The sequence below is a fragment of the Meleagris gallopavo genome, chromosome 11 (genome assembly GCF_905368555.1).
Source record: "Meleagris gallopavo chromosome 11, MGAL_WU_HG_1.1, whole genome shotgun sequence".
Lineage (NCBI taxonomy): Eukaryota > Metazoa > Chordata > Aves > Galliformes > Phasianidae > Meleagris > Meleagris gallopavo.
In genome coordinates this window covers 11,624,182-11,644,208 of record NC_139414.1, presented here as the reverse complement: position 1 = coordinate 11,644,208, position 20,027 = coordinate 11,624,182, and the positions used below count along the sequence as shown (strand labels likewise).

The 20,027-nt window shown below is 37.6% G+C and overlaps 1 long non-coding RNA gene across 44 annotated transcripts in view; it reads left to right on the top strand.

Moving 5' to 3' along the window:
• Positions 1-20,027, top strand: part of LOC104912536 (uncharacterized) — a 376,736-nt gene that overhangs the window by 193,404 nt on the left and 163,305 nt on the right. For 39 of the 44 annotated variants that reach the window (XR_014885657.1, XR_014885659.1, XR_014885660.1 and 36 more), the window contains 4 exons: positions 3,342-3,471; positions 3,980-4,200; positions 6,011-6,168; positions 8,603-8,795. This is a non-coding gene — a long non-coding RNA (uncharacterized LOC104912536). Of the gene's footprint in view, positions 1-3,341; positions 3,472-3,963; positions 4,201-6,010; positions 6,169-8,602; positions 8,796-14,347; positions 15,499-20,027 lie in introns of those variants that run through there. The other 5 variants (XR_014885663.1, XR_014885664.1, XR_014885666.1 and 2 more) reach the window with 5 other exon arrangements.

Here is a 20,027-nt window from a genome sequence, read left to right as displayed (position 1 = left end):
TGATGCTGTGTAGCAGCCTAAGTAGTACCTGAGCTTATTTCAATAATGACAAAAAGGAAAAACAAACAAACAAAACCCACCTGAAGACATTAGCATGTGCCTGTATATATATGCCTAATGGACTGAAATAAAACCTCAAGAAATAGCAAGTGTGCCTTGAATGTGTAGGTCTTTCTGTTTGTTAGCATTGAAAAATGAGTTTATTCACTTCTTTTTTTTGGTAGTAATAAATCTGTCCTCATATGCCAGTGCAGAAACTATTTGGTTAGGGCATGCTGCTTTGTAGTTGAAATTGTTACCAGCAATTTTCAAATATCTTTCTGGCAACTACATGAAATCTAAAGGCTCAGTCAGAAGCATCTCCTCAGTAAGGGAAGTAGCTGGATATGAAGTTTCTATCACGATCAAATGCTAATAAAGATTCACTAGCTTTCAGTGAAGACTTGCACTGCCTGCCCTGAGAGTGATTGTAACTTTAAGCAATGTTTGAAAGGACCAAAATGGGAGCACAGAAGTAATTTTGCTTTGCTGATCCAGTAACAGGAGAGGCTGTTTTAGGGAAGACAAAGCACCACTGATATCTGAACATAGTGAAGGCCAGATACAGTATCTCTATTTGAGTACCATTTACTCACCTGCAGGAATCCCAATTAACTGGAATTACCACCCCAATTAAGCAGCAGTCCTTGCCATTAAGTATCATTAGGTTTAATTTGGTTCCCTGGGAAATGTCCCGATTAAGAGAATTTCATGATTAAGCACCTGTAATAAATGTTTTAGCTTACATCTAAAATTATTTATTATTTTATATCTGATCTGGTCACTAACCTGAATAACAACTAATACACCAGCTACTACTTTTGTGATTTTATTAATTGCCTTGTGTATACTAACTTTTTATCATGGCTTTGCAGAGTTCTGACAAGGAAATCTTTATATTTTAGGATGGTGTTTTTTAAAAAATACAGATAGATTTCTGTATGTATCACTGCTGTTTCAGTCTGTCTGACAGCCTGACTAATATTTTGTCAGTATTTCAGCAAAATGCACGTGAACTTCAATCACATTTTGAGGAAGCCTCCTATTTCCTGTATTCTAGAGGAAGCTTACTTGGCCAGCCTTAAGTTTCTGCTTGAGGCTGAATAAAATTGCATGACCTGAAGCAGGTACTGAAAATATCTTCAGTACCAAACTGTTCAAATAGCATCAGGTCCCCCCTCTCTCTTTCTGAAAATGAGAGGTGTCAGACAATCTGTGTTACAGGAAGGGTCTCTTGCCTGCATCTAATGCCAGGACAGTGCAGATGTACTCAAAACATCTGTAAGTAAGGGATCAGACCAATCCAGCCACAGCAACCCAATGCTCTGCTTTGTTAATTCACTCTATTTCTCAGGAAGAGAAAGCCCTCCAGAGGAATTAAATGATATAACGACAAATGCAGTGGGTAACTGTGGGGGCTAGTACTGTAAATCCATGCAGATCTGATGTTAACTAGAAGTAACAGGCATGGGCTGTTGAGATGTGCAAAGTACAGACAAAGAAAACCAATGTTCTTTGCAGTGTACAATGGCAATTTCATAGAATCATAGAATCGCAAGATTGAAAACGACCTGCAAGATCATCTAGTCCACCTGTCCTCCCATTACCATTGCTACCACCTGCACTAAACCATATCTCGCAGGTCTGTCACATCTTGTCACGATGTCCATTCTGTGCAATTTGACTTGAATTGTAGCAAGGGCAATGCAGTTTCTAAAGAAAGATGGTATCATTGGAAAGTATGTGTTGGTAGATCCCAGGATTTATTTATTTATTTTTTTAGGAAACATCTCTGGTTCACTGACATTCCATTGAATACAAGACTTGTTTCGAAGAGTATCTCAGTGGGGATTTTTGTCTTTATGACCAAGAGCAAATTTATGATCACTTCATAGTGATAATTATTGAATGGTCACAAAAGCACCTTACTTCTCTAAAGAAGGAGCTTAAATTTTACTTTTTTTTTTTTTTTTGGCTAATTTTAAATTTACTCACATAAAAGAGAATATGTATGGGGAAAATCCATTAAAAATAGTCAAGGGAAAGAAGTAGGGAAAGGAAATTATTTATCTGAGATTAAGCTGGAAAGGAATAGAATAGAAGAATAAGGGACTCCTTTAATCAGCTCTCTAATGGGAATATATGACCAAAGAATCCTTTTTCACATGTGTGAAAGATCAAGGGTTCTTAATCAGAGTATAATGATGGGAACATACATTAATTTGTAGGTTTTGAAGACGCTGAAAAAAATGGAAGCTAGTACAAGTATTTCATGGCATTATGTACACAAGGCTTAAACATCTTGAACTTGTGCCACGTGCAGGTGGTTCCTTAAGTGAACAAAAAGCAATAAGATCTTTTAGGAAGGCTAACATACTTGGATGTAGTTATAAATATAAACAAATACGGATTTGGTCTCCAAAATGGTAAGGAAAACATACCAAAAATAAAAGAAAAGGTTATAAACAGTTTTCAAATTGCGGCAGGTAGAAGTATTTCTCTCTGCCCTCTCACCCTCTTCCATTCTCAATCTCTCTTCTTATTTTTTCCCTCAGACATATTCAACAGCAGAAATAATATGACAAATTTTGGCACTTTGGCACTTTCTTAGAGATAATCCTTCATTTGCACTGGTCAGAGAGAGAATATTCAGATTCATGAATTACTTAAACTAGGTTTTTCTTTTGATTTGTGCATAACTGCCATAAATGTTCATGCTAGGTCTAGGCTTCAAAAGAAGAATATGCCCCTTGCTGGAGTTGAGACATAAGAAAATTTTGGAACTGAAAAAGCCAATCTAGCTCAGCATTTTTGCTATTTATTTGGTTTTGGAGTTGTGAAGAGAGAATTAAATGCCTCCCATCTATATTGTTTGGCCTAATATTCCTGTACACTAAAATGCAGATAAGTATATGAAATTATTTTTGTTGTTGTCTCCTCTTGTTTTTTCATTAACTTTGGTATCAGTTGGTATTTTCTCTTTCACCTCTCATCAATTACATGTAAAATAGAATTGGCCAATTCTTGTCCAGTTGAATTGTTAACCTTGCTCACTTAACAGACTTTCAGGATGAATTACCAAAATTACCTGACCTTTTATCTTCTAGTGCACTGTGTGCTTGAAGCATGCTGATGTAAAATTAAGAAGAATTAATTGTAAACTTTGGTAGTAGTTTTTAGGTTCTATGAGCATGTGTATCAATAACTACAGCCTAACTATGAGAATGATTAGATCCCACAGCTCTCACGAGTTTTCAGAAAACAAAACATTTAAGCTAAATAATACGTGTTCTTCCTCCTAGAGCCTGAATTAAGAGCCAAGTGAAGTATCGTCCAGAGCTGTGATAACATGTTTGGCAGCTGTATGGCAGTCAGCTGCACACGCAACAATGATATTGTCAACAGGACCATGAGGACCATGAGGCCCTTAAGGTAAGATGAACAGTCTGCTGCTAAAGTGACAGCAATCTGAAACTGTGGAAGGGACTTCTTCATTTTACTCTGCAGATACACAAGTTTCAACTGGGATGATCCAGTTTTGCTGCCAAAGTGCAAGGGAAAATGTTTTTGGTAGATGGGTGTTTTCTTCTGGTCTTCACCTTTATGAAAAATAGAGGCTGACAAACATCTGCAGACTGCACATTAAAAGAGGTATCACAAGAGTGCTTTTAGTACCACAGGTGGATAGGAATTGCTGAATGAGTTTTGAGAAGCAAGATTAAAACCTCAGCAACTGCAAGTATGTAGACACCACTCAGTCCTGTGTAGAACAAAGTGGAGAAAACTCCTCCATTCTCATTGTTAAAAATTACAGACCTGTTATACATTTGTGTATGTCTACTGCAGAGATGCATGTTTTCTAGACCTGAGACAATTAGGTAATAAGCTGCTTCCAAAGAGTAATTTGCTAATTATTTCTAACAGATTTGATCTTTCATAGTGTTTATCAGCAGCAACTTCAAACTATGTAAATGAACTTGCAACACTTTCAAAGAAGGCATTTGTTTTGTCATCCGATATGTACAGATGCTTCCTACTTACTCCTTAAGATATCTTTTCACGACAACAAGAGGTTAAGCATTTGTTAAGTTTGTGAAACTTCCTTAGCTGGAGCCTTTGTCTTCCACTGATGCAAGAGAAGTTCCATCTGCACAAGTAATTGTAAGTAAGTGACATTTAAGTGGGACATTTCAGACTTTTAAAACAGTGCTTAACGGATAGGGCTTTGAGGGGAAGATGTCCGTGCCTGTAGCAGGGGGGCTGGGACCAGATGATCTTAAAGGTTCCTTCCAACGCAAACCATTCTATGATACAATGCTGTTAAGTTGTCTAAGCCCACAGAAAACAAGTAAAATATTTTGCCTGGTTATCTAGCATTTCGGCCTGCAAGCCCTGCGAGGTGTTCTGACATTTCCCGTGAAACCACTAATAGGGGGAACTTCATATATCCTTAGGAGATCTATTAAACAGAAAAATTCAGCAGGATTCTGCATTCAGATACGAAGTCAGGCTGATTTCTGGGACTTCTGCTTGCACTCCAATTGAGAATTTACACATTTGCCATCAACTAAAAGAGAGAGAGAAAAAGATCATTTCACTCATAAATAGGCTTAGTGATCAAAAGAAACATACCCAGGTTACAAATATTTTTGCTAAATGTTAGGTAATAATGTACTCTTTGTTCTTTATTTTATTCTAACTGTTGTAGTTTAATGATCTGAGCAGCATGATGTTAAAATGCTTGCATGCATCTTTTCCCTCACTGATGAAGTGATCTCAAACAGTCATTTGAATTATGAACAAGAAGTTCCTTTATTATTGTTTTTGTTCTTTCACATGATCAGAAATCCTTTTGAGGAGAGAACTGGTATCTGTGGAAAGCATCTGACATCTTAACAGATTGTGGGTTAAAGGAGTTGCTTGGACAATACAAATAAGTAGTCATTCATTATATGCAAATATAACAGGTTGACATAAAACCCATGACTTCAGTCAACTAGAAAATAATACTGTAACACAGATATGTTTTTTGAAGTTGCTGTTTAGCTTCCTATAAGGGGAGAAAATCTCCTGTAGCTCAGATGGGCTTATTTGAAACCAAAGCTTTTGATGTTATAATGTGCAGTCTAAATTCATTAATCCCTCTGTTTAAAAAAAAAAAAAAAAAAATCTCTGAAATGAGTAATAAACATAATAATGAAAATAACTGCCAGGAAGAACATGAGTTACATCACACTTAGTGTTCCAGCTAAAGATGAAAATGAACTTTGGAAACACAGGTTACGCTAAACGAATTTAATTTGTGTTTTGATACAGAATGTTTAAACATGTTGTTATTTCTGGCACCAGGGCTGATAGCTATTAAATGAGAACATCTAAGAACATCAAAGGAACTGGACCTTTTATACTCTTCAGCACCCCCTTGGAGATGTTTATCTGGGCTGTTATCTGGATCCCATACAAGCATCGAACAATGTGCCAGTCTCACCAAGTTACTCTCTTTTCCCAAAAGTTCTGACGCATGCATTTCCTGCGCAAATGTTCCATATTTTAGAGTTCACTACAAGTGCACAAATAAAAGTAGTTTGTACTAACAGGGTTGACTGTAGATACTTGAAGATTTTCTTCTATAAAGTATTTGAAATAGAAAAGAAAACTTCCTTCTGTTTGACTCAAACTAAGTTTCCAGATGTCAGGGTCAAAGGTTGGAGATAAAAGTATCAGGTTTTGGCCTACTCTAACTAGACTCAAGGTCCAAATGTGTGAGAGCTTCCCTAGAGGGGGTTTCCTTTTGTACTGGTTTGGTTTTCTTCTTTAGCCTCTCCCAGTAAGAGGTCCCATTCCATGCTGCTGAATTATGATACTTCATCTCAATTGTTAAATAGTAAATACAAGTTTTAAGTGTCTTAACACTTGGCTGCGAGTCAAGCCTTTTAAAATATCTCTTTTTAAAACTTTTCCATTTTTTAAGGCTGTTAATTCTTTTATTCCTGGGGTTGTGGTGACCGTGCGTGGCTCCTCTCTACTGACATTATGAGATTCCTGCTCCAACTAATGCCAACAGCGTGCAGTAAAATGAGGGGCCTTACCATTTACACAGAGCTTCAGAAGATATATAAATGCTAAAAGGTATTACCCTTCTCTTCCCTTGGCATTTTCTTTATTGCAGCTGAAAAATCTTTTGCTGTCTGAGGAAAAAAAGATACAACTGGCACACAGATGAACAGAGAAGCCTAGAAAGTGGTTGAGTCTACTACTTATTGATATCAATATTAAGGTTTAAAGAAAAAAAAAAAACAAAACAAGGCTGTGAGGAATAATTGTAAGTGTCCACATCTAACTCACCCCTGGTCACAAGATCAGTTCTTTGGCTAAACTCTGAACATCTACACGTGTGAAGAAAACACCCCTGTGGTCATGGTGGGACTGTGAAGACATGACCATGGAAGCATTCTTCTTGCACTTGTTCTCCATCACAAAAAAGGTGCCGCTTGATTACAAATCATGACCTCTATAGTTATTCTCCTCTGTGCTTCCCTAAGCATCTGCATTCCCATGTGGTACACAAATGTGTATGCTCCCCATGCCTTCCCAAGCAGTGCTCTCCTGTTTCTATGCATGGAAGCATGCCAATTCATGTGCATTTTGGCAAAGGCAGAAGAAGTGACAAGCACTGTGTAGTTTGGAGAGATCAGATTCTTAAAGAAATTAAGACTTGAAGTGGCTGCAGAGCAATGTTTTTGCTCTCATGACCTGTGTTGAATTCCTGCATTATAGAAAGCAGGAAACAAAAGCAGTTCCTCCCCAGGTATTAAAGGAATAACTAATAAAGCCACTAAGGATACCTGAACTGACACTTGCCAATGGATAACTATGATATGGTAATAAAGGCACATAATGTAACGTAGAGCTGTTGTTCACACTGGAAGAAACGTGCCCACTTCTTGCAGTAAAGCTCTTCAGGATATCAGAAAATGCAGAGACAAAAAACATCCTATTGCTGTGTTTTGTCCCTTGCCAATAATGAACTTTCACTGTGTGTGCTATAAGATACTTTTTAAGCAATTCAGACAGTAGGAACTTGACTACTTACTTTGGGTTGCAATGCTATGAACAGTCTGAAAGGTGTTTACTTATCTATAACAGCACTATTAGGGATGCCAGTGGCACAAAGGTTTGTAAATTCCCAGAGGAAAGAGGCAGCAGGATAGTCTGCATATTATGGCTCTGCAGAAAAAAGGCTTCTTTTTGTAAGCTGTCAAGAAGGGCCTTGCATGAGGGCAGTGGGCACAGCAAGGCAAGTGAACAATGAAATCAGTGGTGGAAACAGCTGCTGACAGAACGTTTTGGGAATCTTTAGAAATGGTAGATCTGCTGTAGGCTCAAGGCAGCAATAATTAACAACTAGGTGTAGTTGTAGGACTTCCTGTGGATAGGGGACTGTCACAGTGGGACTGTGATAAAGGCAAGCTCAAAGAGGCACGAAAAGGCCAGACGTATAGGAATGAGAAAAATCTCCATAGTAAAATCCTGGGGTCAGGATGTGCTGGAGTCTTGCTGGTAGTAAAGCAGCAGTAGTTGTAGGCTGGGGCAGAGAAGAAAGTCTGGGATGGATGAGACACAGACAAGAAAGAAGGAAGGCAGCTTTACAGTGAGGCTTAGCAATATTTGACATTCTGTACTTGCATTAAGATTTGTAAACAGTATTATTCTAAGTTACTTTGATATTGCCGGAGCAGAGAGTTCTTGTCTGTTTTGCTCTGTTGCAAATGCACTAATCACTCTTGTGTGTTATATATATAATAACATTATTATTAGACTGTTAATTTTGATGAAGTAGCACACAATTATTTTTGCACCCATTATTCTATATTTTGCTTCTTTACTTTTTATTCAGGCATTTTTTTGCTTCAGATTTCTGCTGGTTCATTTTGTTTTAGTTTCAAGTGAGCCCACAGTGCGCTAAATAGTCTCACTTGTGTACCTGCGATGTGTTCGCTGGATTTTATTTCTCTTATTTCAGTTACTCTGACTTATTTTATCCCTGTTTATTCTAAAATTAAATAACTCACTACTAATTAATTATGCCTTTCAACTACTTATTGACTAACTCTTTAGGATAAAATGTTGTCTTGACCTTTCAAGCCCCAGAAGTCAGATCTGGTGAAAGATTTGTGAGATCAAATAACTTGCAATGAAAAACTGTGTGGTTTCCTTCGTATGTACAACTTACACTTTTGAAGGATTTAACGAAGAAATCAGAGAACTCAGAAGTTTGGGAATTAAGGCAGAGTCCTCCTGAATCTCAGCTAAGAGCGCAGTTCAGTGCAATGCTGCTTGCTGCTGTTCACTCAAGTTAAACCAAACTTTATATCCTTCTAGTTAACGAGGTCAAACATCCATAAACTTCCAATAATATTTTAAAAATTAATCTGGAGTTCTGGAAGTGTTAGTTCTTGATTCCTTCCGAGGCCCATGTGACTTACATTATTTTAAAAGGCAATGTCTATTTTTATATTAGGTTTAATAAACTCTGTCCCTTTTCATATTTTTCTGTTCTCAGGTCTGCTTTCAGTCTGTTACTGAACACCAAGGCTAATATTCTTCTCCTAATGTGACATTGTTGGGACAGAGATTTCAAAGCAAGCAGCCTCTGAGAACTACCTGACAGTGCAGAATGAATAGAAGACACCGGGAAACTCAAAACATCTGAAATGTTTGGGACTGCACAGTGCATAAAACAAGTTGTGTGTTAGGTAAGAATGTAGCTCCCTTATATGTATGGAAGAGATTTGCATGGCAGTTGGACAGGAGCTTGCCTTGTAGCTGGGCTGGGGCAGTGAGGAAACAGGATGAAAAGCAAAAGCATTATTCAGAGAGCCACTGCTAATGCTCAGGGACATAGCAAAGGCAGAGAGAGAGCAAAAAGGCAGCTGTGAGCTGAGCTGAGTACTGGTAAAGAATGACTTGGTCTGTGAACAAAGAAAACATTTGCTGTTAGATTCCTACTCTGCTTGCTCTCTGTGTCAGGGACTGGGGGTGATGGGATTTACGTACAGTCTTGGTTTTGCATTTGGTGTTTGGCACAGCTACATTTTGAATGCTTCAAGTGAAGTATTGTGTTGGTTTTCTTTCTAGTTAAATTTACATATTACAGAGAACACGTGATATTGTTTTTCCTTCTGTTTCTCCTTTATTGCATCCTTTATTTCTAATTGAAGTTGGACTGGTGAAACATTAAAGAATTGGTTTAGGGTCATACGCTGACAAAAAGGCAGACTATACTTGGTAACTAATATCACTAAATTACTGGGGGAAAAGAACAATTCAGCTCAGGATATGTATAAGATTGTGCTAGTAACTCATTATTTTATTTAAAGATTATTTCTGTTCTTTTATTTCCTCTGTCTCAGCTTTTGTATGTAGCTTTAAAGTATGTTAAATGTAATTGAATACGGTGGCTATAAGAGAGCCATTGAATAAAAGAAAATCTACTGTTTGATCATCTCAAATAGAATAAGGGAGAAATACATCCAGCAAAGTCTTTCTGCAGATGTGTTTTTGCTTTTAAAGCCACATATTTCCCTAGTTTGTTTTTAAAAGAAAGGCACAGACTGTTGAAGGTTTGGAAATAAATCATCAGGTCACCTGAAACAACAAAAAACGAAAAACAAAAAACTCTCTCAGCTCTTGCTTCTTTTCACAAACTGGACCAAATTAATTGCACTTGCAGGAACATGACCATTATGACTGTATGTTTTAATGACTGAGCAGGAGTATGTTTGATTATGTTTGGAGAGGCTGTATAGAGTCTATCTAGAAATCTGAAGGGTATTAATCACAGTAATTTCTCATTTATATCTGAATTCGGGCTGTAGTTTTACTGTTCCAACTTTGAAATCCTGGACAATGAGCTACTTCAGATTTTACCTCCTTACTGACTTGTAATGGCTGGGCTTATAATGTTTCTGTAGCTCACTATAATTGTGCATGGACTGTGGTAGTGGCCAGAAAGGTTGTCACTGACAGCAATTGCTGTTTGTGATCGTCTTGGTGCATGGTACATGCAGGACCTATTTACTTCCTGCAGTATGTGCTCACTGGACCAATTCTGTTAAAACTTCAGAGTATGGTCTCTAAATCCTTTTCTGCTAGGTGCAGTTCTTCCACACTTGTCAATATTCAGTATCAATCAAGTGTAATGTCAGTGTCAGGACTCAGAACATGGGGCAAACAGGGAAAAAGTATTGCCAGGAAAGTTTTCAGAATTTTAAATTTGACAGTGCTGCACCTGTGAACCACAATGAATACATATTTAGGACCAGCATTGAATTCTATATCTTAAAGAAATGTTTGAAATAATTTGCTCCAGCTTTCTCAAAACTACGCCCTAGAGTTTGGCTTATTTTTGTTTGTTTGTTTGTTTGTTTAACTGCATGAGCTTTGCAAAGACACCTGAATTTTAATGACAAACTTCTAATGGCAAGGAAATTGTCCAGATGTATGACAAAAAAGGCTTTTGTCACTTCAGCTATTCAGTGACTCCTATAAAATAACTTTTCCTACTGCTATCTACAAACTTTTCTTCCTAAGCTCTCATAAACTGTGGGTGAAATCCTGATTCCACTGAAGATCTGTAAAGACAGACGTGGATCTGAGATGTCACCTTGTTATCCCAATTTGTATTAATCATCTCTTCAGCTGCTTCAATCTTTCACTGGTAGCAGATTTCCGAGCTCCTTCTTAGAGTTTAATTATTTGCCGTCCTCCTTTTAGAGCATGATAACAAAATATTTGTTCGGTTTTATACATTTTGTTGACAAATATTGCTGATGCTCGAACAGAAAACTTTGTGAATCTAGATGGTTGTATTTGCACGTGCTTTTTAAGTGCACATATGGGGAGTGGGTCGATGCCCAGGGAGGTGGAACAGTCACCATTCCTGGAGGTTTTTAAGAACCATGTAGATGTGGCACTGAGGTACATAGGTTAGTGGTATGGTGGTGATTAGAATAGATAATCTTACAAGTCTTTCAAATCTTTATGATTCTATGATATAACTGTGCAATATTTGATGGACAGGAGTTCAAAGAACCCAGCAGCAATTCAGCCTTTTCTCTGTGTGCTGCTGTCACCCCCTCACGACTCCTCTGTGTCCTCATTTAATCTGTGCCATAAGTACAAGAGTATATATTTCAGAAAATTGAATTAATTTAAGATTATTTATCATGAAAGTCATATGGAGCTAATTCAAGGAAAACAGTAAAAATGTGTTTGTATCTTTATTTGTGTTTTAGCTGTATTTACAAGTAAATGGAACCAAGCCATTTCACTTAATAATTTTGTGCTCAATAATATAGTGTATCCATGCAAATAAACTCAATGGGTGACTTTAGGCTTGTGTAAATGGGTACTTTCCAGACAGTGCTCTGTAATAATTATTTTCATAATTTATATATATTTTCCCTTGACATTAAGTAATTTTAAACATAGCCTTTAACTGAATTTTTAAATTAGCGTGGGTTATACTTTAATTTCATTAATGATCCTGATAGTTTCTGAGTGATCCCATTATATTAATCCTTCTATAACACTGAGTTATTTACTCTTTATTTCTGTAATTTTCTCTGAATATTATTATTCCTTACTCATTCACAGCATCTAACTGATTCTGCTGATACATTAAAGAAACAAAAAGAAAATTAAATTGCTGCCCATTTCAGGCAAAGAAAATGCTTTCACAAATGGGTCTGTAGCTAAAGGAGATGACAAGCAAAAAGTTGTGGTAACAAACAAAATCCTTTTTTTACTGAGTAAAGTCTACAAGCTATATAAGAAAATAAAATGCTATAGTTACAGTTTTACAGCTCCCAAAAGCGGAAGTAAATTAACAACCCATTGGCTTAAATCCGAAATGACTTTTTAAACTCTTTATAAAAGGATCTCTGCAGGTTTCAGCAGTGTTTACAATTTACCACCAGTTACTTGAGTGTGTAAAATAACAGAAAATTTAAAGGAAACATTGTACATGGAATTTTTACATCTAAATGTGGGCCAGCTTCAGTGAGTCTGGAAATGTAGCTGTAGTTTAAAACCCTTGTGGTTTATAATGGGTATTCCTCTCCAAAATAATTTGTGAGACATTCCTAAATGCTAGATGTTCTTAGAAAAAAACAGCAAAATACACTGAAGACAGCACTAGATTGGATGACCAAAAAAAAAAAAAAAAATTAATAATAATTATTTACAGTATTTTTCCTAACAGAAAGAATGATTTCCTTAGTGTGTGAATGCTGCATTACTTTGTAATATATGCCCATAGATTGCTGAGAATAGCAAGCTCCCCTGTGATGGTGAAAGGGCAGGAAAGATTTACATGGAGAAGATTCATAAAGACTGGGATGGGAAAGAATTGATCCTATGGATGTTTTGATGTTTGTCTTGCATTGCAAATACAGTCTGGCTCACAGCCTTTCCAGCTCAGACATGAGGTGTCCTTCCAGGACTTGCTTCCCTAGGAAGCATTTTCTCTTTCCACTTCAGCAGTGGCCATGTATGTGTTATGGCCCATTTTCAACTTTGATATTTGCTCTCTGGTTGTCATCTGCACTCTACATAGTTTCTACATTGGAAATGAGACTATTAAGTTTTGGAAAGCAGGCAATATCTGCAGTCTAGTGTTGCCGTAGCAAGTATTAGCTTTTGGGTGATAACAGCACAGTGACTCGCATTAAGTAGGCTGTCTTATCCTTCACTGTCCAATTACCGCAGTCCTACGCAAAGTATTGGACCATATTCTTCAAGGTTACACTATATGTAGAGCTGATACTGTCTTAGATGATTGTCTAAAGGTAATATACAGCCCACTGTAAAGATCTAGCTGCAAAGCGGCATCCAGGAGTACACTGCTAGCTCGTTGGCTCTTTTCACTTGCACTGAGTTTTGAAGTTTTTTAATGATAATAAAAGTGAAAATGACTCCATCTGTTAAGAGGAATGTTTACTCTTCTGTACTAGGAAGCTTGCATCTCTCTGCTGCTTATTGTCAGTTTTACTTTGTCAGTTTTACATCAAGCAGCAGGAAAAAGGAAGCATAAAAATCAAAATGAGCCGAAAAATACCTTTCAAGCTGATTTACGGAATACAATATATTACTGAAAAGGATCTGCTTCCTTTGATGTTATCCAACCTTCCATACAGTGCATAGTTTATGGGTACGAGTAGTAGGTGATTCTCAGAAAAATGCGTGCTCTCCAAACAATAACAATTTGAATAGATTAATTCGGAATGCTCTAATAGTCCCTCTATATATTGTATTATAATATTGGTAGAGAAATCAAAAAGAAAGTGAACAGTCTCAGAGGTATCTGAATTTCGTGCTTTGCATTTGAGGCTGATGCAGTCATCAAAATTGAGATAGCATAGTTTGCAGAATAGCTAAGAAAAATACCCTTGAAAATTAGACAAGGTCAAAGACCTGTGCAGTTCTGGCCTTGATTTCTGCAGGAGGGCTTGAGCTAGTTGCTCAGTTTTCCTGCAACATAACAATCCCTGTTGTTTGCAAAGAACCTGGACCATATAGAAGTAAGGGCAATCTTGTACTGCCTTGTTTCTTTCCTTTTTTCCTGTGGATTTTGGACCATGGGGTTTCCCTTTACAAAAAAATAGGGAGGTGGGACTCTGAGCAGCTGTCCTTTCTTTAGGATGACGTTCACCTCTTCCCCTCCTGTTCTGTGTCCTGCTATCCTTCAAAGTGAAGAAGTGTTATCTCTGAAGTCTTTGTCATTTAGCAGCTGTGGGAATTGAATTCATTTTGCCTTGAGTCACAGAGAGCCCTTCTCACTCCAGTAGCTAACACTGCCTAATTGTTAGGGTCTGTGCCCACCCCAACACACCCAAGGAAGGGCAGTTGATGCCAACACACAGAATGAGCACAAGAAGCTCTCTGAACTACAGGACATCAGTGTGTGTCTGGCTGCGATCTCACTCTTGCATGATGTGGGATTCAGGCTTTCATCATGTGGTGGCTGCGTTTTGAGGGAGCGGTGACCACACAACCAGGGCACAAGGAGTTGAACATCCTGGTTTCTATGTGTCCTGTACCACTGCTGCCACCTCCATGTGCTGAGATACCCTGGGGACATAGAGACATGTTTAGCCCTGGAACTGAGCCCTCAGTAACACTGAAGATAAATGCAAAAATCTGCATAGTGGAGACAAGCTTCAAACCTATTCTGTTCTAGTTTTTCTAAAGTGTAGCATAGTATATATACCCCAACCACTAGTCAGGTTGTGTTTTGTGCCTCGTCAAGATCCTTCTGTGAGTGTGAGGCTTTTATTTGCTGCATATTACTTTTCAGAAAGGGTGGTCAGGCACTGGAATGGACTGCCCAGGGAGGTGGTGGAGTCGCCGACCCTGGGAGTGTTCAAGAAAAGACTGGATGTTGTGTTGAGGGACATGGTTTAGTGGGAGCTATTGGTAATAGGTGAACGGTTGGACTGGATGATCTTTTAGGTCTTTTCTAACCTTGGTGATTCTATGATTCTATGATTCTATGATTTTCACTACTGAATAGCCAAGTATCCTTTTCCTAGGTGATGTACAAAGACCGGGATGTCTTGATGCTATGACCTTTAGTCTTACTCTTTCCCATTGCTTTTGCTATCAGTTAACACATTTTCCTTTCACAAAGAACATTCAGAATGTAACCAACCCAGAAACAACAAAAAAGTTCTAATTCAGCTGTATTGATTAACATTTTCTGTTGTGTTGACTTTTGTCCTCTTCTTTGTGTTCGGTTTCATGTATCAGGCCAATCTTAGTAAACTATTAGTCAAAAGTAGATTTAGTGCTACTGGTATTGATAAAATTTAGTTTTATAATTAGTGACTTTGGATTTCACATACGCATCACTGCATGCAGGATAAGGCTGTGTGCTTGCTGGAGCAAGATTGTCCCCTTTTTACTATTTGCTGCATCAAGAATAATAGAGGTCTGACTCATGCCCTTATTATTTAATAAAAAAAAAAGAAGAAAAAAAAGCAAACAGAAACAAAACATTATGGAAATTGCGTGTGGATGTTACACAACAGAAGTGAATACAATGGCTTGGTTCGGTTTGGAATCGGTTTGGAAAAGTTTCAGAGTGTTTGTGGGGTTTTTTGTTTGGTTGATGGTTGTGTTGGGTTTGTTGGTTTATTTGTTTTTATAGATTTATGTTGTCAGCTGCTAATATAACATTTGAACATGTGAACATTATCATTATGCACGGCACAGTTTGGAAAAGGCTACTTAATGAAGTAGGCAATTGTTTGATGGATATTTGAAAAGAAGGTAAAAGTCTGTTTTTGTCTTTGAGCTATATCTAGGATCTGAAAGGTACTTGGGAGCTAGAAAGGTACCTGAAATCCAATGGGTATAAGAAGAATTACTGAGTTCTCAGCATTGGTCCTGTCTCAGGTTAGTTTATTATATTTGAAGTTTAGAATTTAAACAATACATTATCATATTTTGATGATTCCCACAGACGAATGAAAATAAAAAGTGCTTAAAAACAAACATATACTTACATTTTGGCAGGTAAGTCCTTCTTAGTTAACACTTCACAGAAATTACTTGTATGTACTTGACAACAGCATACATTTTTCATAAATCTGTTTCTTGTGTTCTCAGGCAAAATATAGGGAAAGAACAGCAAAAAGGAATATGACAAAGATGACATCTTGGCAAACTCACTGAACTTATTATCATTTACAGTGGGGAAAAAAAGAATATCAACCAAATATAACTTTTGGTCATTCTTTATTACTCTATCTCCTAATTCTGAGGCCATGGCTATATCTGAATTTTTTTTTTTTTTCCTTTCAATGAATGGAAAAGGTATATCATCCTATCTGCTAACTTACTGACTCTTTTCCAAGTTCCTTTTATTTGTAAGATAAGTGATAGCATTCACCCACCCCTGATGCCTTTCAATAACCAGAAATATTTGTAATGGGTCTCCCAACCTCCCCATCATAAATCATACTACTGTCTGCTCGTGTTTTATTTTATGGTATTAAATTCATAGTATTTGGCCCTCACTTTTAAGGCCTTTCTATAAGTCTCTTTATGTATGTTCATGCAGACCCCTTTTTTACCATGCTACGATGATAATCATGTGGGTGTAATTAGTGCACTAACATGAGGATGGCAGTTAATTTTGTTTTACTGTGGTCTCATTTATAGGTAAGGCATTACCCATAGTGCTGTGCAGTGACCTCTTCTGCTCTTGTCCAAGAAGCTGTGCTCTAATTCAGATCCTCAGCAGGGAGCACATCCTCACTCTAAGGGGGAAAGCATCTGCTCCTAGAAGCCTGGAAGTTTAGGATCTTAGAAGTCTAGGATTTAGGCTATGAGAGTGAGGAACAACTACTAAGGGATCTCAGTGATAGGGAAGAAAAGGAGGAAAGACAGATAACAATATGTGCAGGTCTTCACACATAATTTCGCGTGCTAGAACACAGTGAACGCGGTGTTGCAAAGTATGCAGAAGGATTGTCATGCAACTACCGTGAGGAAGATCTCCTTGCTTCTCAATTTGGAAAGGCCCTTACATTTCCAACTTCTTTTTGTAATGATGTCCAGCTGTGAATTTAAGTTGCATATTATATGAAAGTATTGACTTTAAACAGATAGTATAAACAGTGCCATGTACCAAAACTTCAGTTGTTCAAATCTTACCAGTGCATATTATGCAGCTAGTGAGCACTGCACATCAGAAAACAATTTCCACTGATCTGTCGCATTTAGGGTATTCAGATTTTGTTGAGTATATCCTGTTTGTAGTCTAACTTTCTGTAGCACAAAATTTACATTGTGTATAGACACTTCAAAAATAACAACTAAATTTGTTTTGATTTTGTTTTATTTAAAAGCTATTTCAAATTGCCCAGACATATTTTTGTCCCATATCACCAGCAGGACTCTCAAGCTCGGAATATATTATTGGTTTCTTGATGTGTTATGTGTTATCTGACATCTGCTTTCTTTGTCATGCCAAATCCTCCAAGCAGTATCTTGAAAGACCTGAAAGATATTTTAAGTAGTAAACATCTTCTGGCAACAATACTTAATTTCATCACTACTCTTAAAATTTTTGTCTGCATGTTAATTGCCTTCTGAGTTTCCATACGGTCTCTGCATTGGTATTTAGGATTTTTTTCTCTGTTTACTAGGCGCATCATGTAGCTGATGCCATAACTTTTAGAAAGATAGTTATAAAAAGATAATAATCTTTGTGATTTCCTTTCCCTTATTTCCTTCAGGCCAACCTCCTGAATAGAAGAAAAACTAAATTGTTGATGCATGAGAAAACAAATACAGTGCTTTTATATGTACTGTAGTTTACATTTTTCTCTATAGCACTTTCTTTAAAATGTTACAGCAGTTATCCTAATTACATAGTTGCTGTTTGACCAGAGAAGAAAAAAAAAAGAGTTCAGGAAAAAGAAACCTTCAGCAATTCTCTAAAAACTGTGTTGGACTGTGATGTTATTTTATCTAGTTCTGTCCTTAACCTGAAACTGAAGGTTGTCTACAGACAGAAAGAGACTCAATGCTGTCTACCCTGAATTTCCAACAGTAATAAACTTTAGTATGCCTCTGCTAAGGTTTTAAGGTTTTGCTATAGAACCTGCCTGAATGTAAGTCCAGGATCTCAGTTTTCCCATTCATAAACAGTGTTAGTCGCTGGATTTGAGATCTGCAGATGCCATGAGCCTGTAACAGGTACCAAGCATCATGTTACTTGTTGTTCATTTGAGTGCTAAAGAGATCTTCTACCACCCTTTGCTTACAAGTGCTCAACTATACAAGCCTGAAGGGGGAAGCACAAAGAAAAGGAAACCCTTTTCTCCTTCTCAACAGTATAATTTTTTTTCCTGTCTGTATGGATTTAAGGCTCATAGGCAGAGCTATAGCTCTGGAGTCCTTCTCACACTAGGACAGAAAAGTATAGATGCCTTGAATGGAAGACCTCTTTCAGCCCTCTGTAAGCAGTTATGTTGCCTGATACTGGGCCAGCTGTACAAGAAAGTCCGAGTTAATGAAAATGAGGTGGCTGATTTACTTACTTGCCTTTTGTTTCAGCTTCCTGGAAGGCCTTGGATTTCATCAGACACCAGCATTTTCCTGTAATGTATTTACTTTTAGTGTGTCCAAGAAAAGGAAAGGGTTGAAAAAAAATAGCTAGATGTAGCTATGGTGATCTTTGAGGAAGAACCAAGAGAACTGGACCTGTGCTTGACAACCAGAGGCTGTGGAGATAGGAAGGAAAAGAACAAGCATGTTTTACTCTGTCTGTCTGCTGGGCACACTATTGAGCTCAATACCATGCTAAAATGACTGGTTTTGAGCTTGCTCTGGGCAGAACATGGTCTACTCTGAAAATAACGTACAGACATACCTTGCAGTTTGAGAAGAAGCCAAAAATCCATTCCTATGAATTACACTTTGATATTTTCACTTTCAAGTTGTCAAAAATTCAAACAACTCCAGAATCCATGCGTGAGTTTCTTTCAGAATATCTTTTTTAATTTCTCTGTATTTCTACATTGCTTTATTGAAAAATAGGGAAAGGGGAAAGTAGGAATTTCAGGGAGGTGTGATACCCGCATTGAAAACCATTGAGAAAAATATCAGTAAATCTGAGTACCCCACTTCATAGTGCAAGCTGGTTTCCAGGCTAATGGACAAAATGAGCCCAGCTGTCCCCTCAGGGGAATTATAGGCTGCAAAGCAAAAACGGGCTGTGTGGTGATGTGTGTGCTGGAATCTGGGGTGGTGAGAAAAGAGAGAGATGCCTTGTTTAATCAACATATGCTAGAAGTGTGAAAGCTGCATTAATTTGGTGTCTTAAGTCCTATCCACCTCTCCATTTCATAAATTGTCTCTTTCATATGGATACAGAGTTGACCTTGCAGGCTTTTAGGCTTTGGGTGGACAGGGTCACTCAGGGCCCAAGCCACCGCTCAACCTCCCCCACACATACCCCAGTTATATCTTTTTACTATCTCTGCTGGACACCGCACCTTTCTGTAATTATAAATGTCTGCCTTCTGTCACTTCAAAGCTTTCCCAGCACTGGGAGTCCTTCTTCAAAGACTTTACATTGCTGAAGAACCTCTGTCATTGACAGGAGGTCCGTCTTTGAAGTTTTTCATGCCATTTATTGATTTCCCCTTTTTAGGATGTTCATATTAGAAAATATTTCACTGTGTTTGAAAATCTGTATATTTTTATGTTGTTGAGGGGCTGCCTCTTTGAAGAAACAACACTCTTGCTGCAGTGCTTCCGTATGAAGAAATCTGATAGTGTGTGTCTGCTGTATGCTTTGCGTTCCTTCAAGGTCTCATTTTTAGAAAATTCCTCTCTGTTTCTTTTCTACTTGTAGGTGCTTGTCTAGGTACTTAGGTAATGGAGCTTGACACAGACTTATGTGAATAGACTTAATTTATGTTCTATATATGCACTTCAAAAATTTTGTATGCTTAATAACCTATTGAATTAGCAAAGAAAAAGTGAAAATAATACCTTTGGTTTGAGCAAATGAAAACAGTGTATGCGTAATTAAGTGGCAACTCTGGAAACGTCTCCAAAAATTAAGCAAGTTTGAACATTTCAAAAGGAGACGCCCCAAACCAGTCAGAACTTTGTTCATTTCAACCTTTGACACTGCAAATTTTTCCAAGGACTTCTGAGCATGTTTACCTTGTGAGGTAGCTTCCTGAGTAAGTTCACATTGCTTATATACTCTTAAGAGGAAACTTTTGACCTTGGTTTACTTCAAAGATAGTAGACTCTTTCTTCTCTTCCACCCCCCACCCCCCATTTTGTCATCTCCCCTTTCTTTGCATGTAGGGTAATACAGGCCTGTTGTTCTTCAGGATCAACAGTTATGGAGTACTGTCTTATTCTTTGTATGCCCTAAAATATCATCATCTGTTTGG